This window comes from Cryptomeria japonica, chromosome 4 (assembly GCF_030272615.1).
Source record: "Cryptomeria japonica chromosome 4, Sugi_1.0, whole genome shotgun sequence".
Taxonomy (NCBI): Eukaryota; Viridiplantae; Streptophyta; class Pinopsida; order Cupressales; family Cupressaceae; genus Cryptomeria; species Cryptomeria japonica.
Genome location: NC_081408.1, coordinates 279125477 through 279131348, shown reverse-complemented (window position 1 = coordinate 279131348; position 5872 = coordinate 279125477).

Here is a 5872-nt window from a genome sequence, read left to right as displayed (position 1 = left end):
TGAGCATCAAGCCATGGTTATCAAATCTACAGGTATAATCAAAGGTAACAATGTATCTATTTTGTTTGATTCAGGAGCTATTGACTCCTTTATATCTCCATTGGTTGTGGAGCATTGTGGGCTAGTGGCAACTAGACAGGGTGTCAGTTGGGAAGTGGAATTAGCTTCAGGAGCTAGAGTGTCAGTGGAATCAGAGGTTAGGGCATGTCAGCTGCAGATTGGCAAGACCACCACTTTAGTAGACCATAGAGTGACTCCACTTGGATCTTACGGAATCATACTTGGCATGGATTGGCTTTATGCCCACAGAGCCAAGATGGATTGCCGCCTGAAAAAGATCGAGTGTGAGGATGATCATGGTTTGCCCATAGTTATCACCAGGATTCAGAGGCCCGTGTCTCTTCGTATGATCTCCGCAATGCAGCTTAAGCGGAGCATGCAGAAGGGATGTAAGCTTTTTGCTATCACTATCAGTGATAGAGGAGAAGAGGAGGAAAAAGAAACATCACTTGATGACCATCCTATCCTTAAGGGATATTCAGATGTATTTCCTTCAGAGTTACTGGGAATGCCTCCCCATAGAGAGATTGATTTTCATATAGACCTAGTACTAGGAGCCGAGCCAGTTTCCAGAGCACCTTATAGAATGACCACAAATGAGCTTAATGAACTTAAAATTCAGCTTGAGGAACTCCTTGAGAAGGGTCATATTCATCCTAGTGTATCCCCTTGGGGTGCACCAGTCATCTTCGTTAAGAAGAAGGATGGATCTCTCCGATTATGTATGGATTATTGGTAGCTGAATAAAGTAACCATCAAGAATCGATATCCTTTGCCAAGAATTGATGATTTATTTGACCAGCATCAGGGTGCCAAAGTCTTTTCCAAAATAGATCTGAAGTCAGGATACCATCAGTTGAGAATAGTGGAAAGTGATATCCACAAGACCGCATTTCGCACTAGATATGGACACTATGAGTTTACCGTAGTCCCCTTTGGACTTACGAATGCCCCAGCAGTTTTTATGAGCCTCATGAATGGGGTGTTCCATACCTTTCTGGACCATTTTGTTATTGTGTTCCTCGATGATATACTGATATATTCTCAGAATGAGAAGGAGCATGAGGAGCACCTAAAACAGGTATTGCAGTGTTTGCGGGATAATCAGTTGTTTGGCAGCCTATCGAAGTGTGCTTTCTTTCGGTTTGAGGTTAAGTACCTTGGGCACGTTATTTCTGGTGATGGGATCTCAGTTGACCCATCAAAGATTAGGGCTATTATGGATTGGCCAGCGCCTACCAGTGTGACAAAGGTCAAGAGTTTCATGGGCTTAGTAGGGTATTACCAACATTTTGTCGAGGGTTTCTCCAGAGTTGCACACCCTATTACTTCTCTTCAACATAAAGGGAAGAGATTTGAGTGGACAGAGAAGTGCGAGAAGGCCTTTTAGGAACTCAAGAAGGCACTTACTAGCGCTCCTATCCTTGCTGTACCAGATCCTACAGCTGACTTCATGGTTTGTACATATGTTTCACTAGAGGGTTTAGGGGCAGTTCTTATGCAGAGTGGTAGGGCCATAGCTTTCGAGTCTAGGAAACTTAAGACTCATGAACTTAATTATCCCACTCACGACCTTGAGCTCGTAGTAGTAGTGCATGCACTTGTGAGGTGGAGACACTTCCTTTTGGGTCATCACTTCAAGTTGCATTCAGATCATCAGAGTCTTCAGTACATCTTCACTCAGCCGAACCTTAATGCACGTCAGAGGAGATGGATGGAGTTCTTGTGCGAATATGATTTTGACGTCCACTACATCAAGGGAAAAGAAAATGTAGTTGCAGATGCCTTGAGTAGGAGACGTCACGAGGTTTACACCATATCCATGGGCACGGACTTGAGAAATCGTATACTACAACACTTGACAGAGGATGGATGATATGTAGAGGTTTGTCAGGTAATACGATCTCAAGTTACTCTAGAGGGGAAATATGTGGATTATTCTTTGGAGTTCGATGGACTGTTATGCCACAGAGGGTGCATTTATGTACCTTCCTTCGTAGGGTTGCGAGAGTTCATTGTCACGGAGGCTCATAGAGCTCCTTATGCAGCGTATCCTGGGGTTAAGAAGTTGCATGCGGACTTGAGACAGTTGTATCATTGGCTGGGAATGCGGTAGCTCATTGCTGAGATAGTAGCTCAATGTCTCAAGTGTCAGAGGGTAAAGGCGGAGCACCGTCATGTAGGTGGGTTGCTTCAGTCTCATGCTATACCAGAGTGGAAGTGGGATACTATATCCATGGATTTCATCATTGGTCTTCCTATGTCTTCTCGTTGCCATGATGCTATCTTGGTGACAGTTGATAAGTTGACCAAAGTAGCTCACTTTTCACCAGTTCGTACTACATTCACAGCTCCAGCAGTAGCACAAGTGTTCTTGCGAAACATTGTTAGACTTCATGGCATACCTTGCAAGATTATTTCTGCCAGGGATTCTCTTTTCACTTATTCCTTTTGGAAGTCATTATAGGCAGCTATGGGCACTAAGCTCAATTTCAGTACAGCCTATCACCTAGAGACAGATGGTCAAATAGAGAGGGTCAATTAGGTGTTAGAGGATATGCTTCACATGTATGTCATGGATCATCAGACTCTGTGGGAGGAGTATCTTCCTTTAGTAGAGTTTACTTCTAACAATGGGCATCATACTTCTTTGGGGATGCCACCCTATCAAGCTTTATACGGCAGACCTTGCAGAACGCCCTTGAGTTGGGATCGCATAGAGGATACGGTTGCTATTGGTCCTGAGATAGTTTGGGATATGGAACAGCAGGTGGATTTGATTAGGCAACATCTCAGAGAGGCTCAGGATAGATAGAAGAAATATGCTAATGTGAAGCAGGTAGATCTTAGCTACTTGGTTGGAGAGTGCGACCGCATAACAGTCCAATCCATTACGGAAAGGGTTCTAAGGTTGCACCTCGCTTTGTAGGACCTTTTGAGATTCTTGAGAGGATAGGCCCAGTTGCCTACTGTTTAGCATTGCCACCTAGCCTGTCACGCATCCACGATGTGTTTCATGTTTCAGTTTTGAGAAAATATATCTATGATGAGTCTCACACTTTAGATTGGGATGCCTTGCAGCTGGAGTCAGACGGGCAGCTAGCTTTGGAGCCCATTCGCATTTTGGCACGCCAAACATTGGCCCTTCGAGGTCGAGAGCTAGACCAGGTTAGGGTCCAGTGGGATTGTTATGATGAGGTTATGGCTTCATGGGAGGACGCAGCACGTATGAGATCAGAGTACCCCCACCTCTTTGATGAACTCTAGGAGGAAGTTCATGCCTAGACGGGGAGGATGTGAGGCCTCACCTTGACTTAGTCTGACATTTAGTGGATATTATATTTAGACTAATATGGATACTTTATTTTGATGCATTTTGAGACTTAGAACTTATATGATTTAAGGATTTGGATAACATTGCTATGATTTCATGATTTACTTATATGCTTTATGAGATAGAACACTACATGATTGTTAGATAGGATGATATTGCAATGATAGATGTTATTGAATTTGTAGGACTTTACTCGGAATATTGAACTATGATGTATGGTTAAGTTTATGTGAATTGGGATGAAATTGCTTATGAGAATTTGTTTGATAAAAGATGTATTTAATCTTTGCAGATGAAAATTGTATGCAAGTGATGATGTGTATTGTATTCCTTTGAACTATATTATATGTGGATATTTGAAAGTACTAATGTGTAAATTGAGATGCACAGGGAATTTACTATGTGACCATGGAAATTACGGAGAACCAAACCTAGACTTATGTATGTTCGTAAGCCAGGGGTTGTCTATTTGGAGAGACAACACCCCGTTTGTGTTGTATTTTATTCGTAACAGTATATGCTGCATGAGTGTTAAGTGTTATTTAAATTTAATGTGTAAAAACTAAAAGAGACAATTCCATGTTTTAATTTGTAAAAGTGTTTTATTTGTGTCACTTGACACATGCGTGGATTTAAATTTAAATGTTTTATTTTGTCTCTTGGTGGGAAAATGTTTAATTATAGTTTTTCTTAAATAAAATAATGTGTTGTCATAAATACTTTGGGAATATAATATTTGGGGTGGTCAACATATGTTTGACCCGAAAATAAACTTCAGAGGGGTTTAAAATGGGTTAAATGAACACCTAGGGGTAGTTTATTAGGGTTTCCTAAAGCCCATAAGGTATACCTAGGGGTTAGGGGTAATTTTAGGCAAGTTTCTACTTTTAAATGATCTTTTTGATGCTTTAAAAATTGGTTTTTTTGAGTTGTGCGAAAATTGAAAATTAGAAGTTAAATCTAATTTAGATTTTTCCTATTCGAATGAGTCTTTTTGCATTTTGCTTTTCTTTCGTTTTTGGTTTTTAGAAACTTGTGAGAACTCAGAGAAAGAGCTTCTTAAGGAAGATTTTGAGATTTTGAGGGCAATCACACACTCTCCATTTTTGGAGACAAGAGGAATTTTGAAAAGAAAAAGAATACATTGGAATAAAAATTTTAACTAAGGGTAGAAGAAGAAGAATCATGGATTGGGCAGCTCTTCCTCAAATATCAAACTACCATTGGGCAGATTAAGGTTGGTCTGATTATTCGTTAAAATGGTTATTTTCTTGCATGTGTTTGAGTATATGATTGGTGAAAGAAATCTGTGTTTTTATATGTCTTGTTTTAGAATTTCATTTGAAAATCTTGCATTATGTTTTGTTGTGTTTTGGGAGTTTTCTCAAGACCTCTTACTCTTGGGAGGGAAGAGGATCTTGTGGGCGGTAGCAGTGACGACCCTCGAGTGAGAGACTCTCTTTTGAGAGCGATCACAAGGGATCTTTGTGTGACCCTTGCTGCATAGCCTATTTGTGCAATGGGGGCCATAAGGAGGGATATAAGGCTAGAATGCCTTTGGGGGGCATAAGGAATAAGGGGTTGAGATTCTTGATATGTTTATTGTGCCATGAGGTGGCTACTTGTTTTTCCATACTTGCAGTTCTCCTCAGGGTATTGGTCCACTACCACCCTTTGAAAAGATCATCACCAAAGTGTGGTGATGTGAAGCCAAGTTGGGAGTGTGTCTGAAAATCTGTATGTATTTTGCCTTCTATGTGTTTGTCTGTTTGTTACCCATCTAGGAATTGGTTCTCCGAGCTCGAGGGTGGCTACCAGTTAGCCTAGGCTGGGAGGTGACCACTCCGTGATCATATTGTGTTTTATTATGTAGGAAAGTTAGGAGAAGAGAATAGGAATAGTGATAAGATGCAGAAAATTATTGTTGAAGATACTTAAATCCATTTGCAGATATTTGTTTTAATTTGTTAGTAGAAATATACCTCATTCGATGAATGAGAGGAAAGTTGTAATTTTGAAATAGGACATGAGATTTAGCATTATAGTTAAATAAAGAAACATCTTGTAAAGTGGCAGAATATTGAAAAAGTGGTAAAAAGCCAGTTTTGCTTCTATTTTCTATTTTGAAAAAAAGATTGCTTGATTTCCATGCAAAAGTTGCTTTATTTGAAATATGGAAAAATTAGCTTTTAAATTAATCATATCTTCATTCTATTTGCAAAAAAAGAAATATGAATAATATTTATTGTTAATATTTAAATGATTCTATGCATGTTGTTTTAAGGCATATATTGTAGTATAAATTTCCTATTGTAAGATTTTTGTGTTTTTGGATCCTCGAAAATGATAGTTGCAAAAAAAGAAATTACTCAATTAATTTTAGCAATAAAAATCTTAAGCATCCCTCTCTACTAATTCCTTAACTTGAGTTATTAAACTGTAGATTGTTAAATTGCTATTAAATTCATTGATATCAAT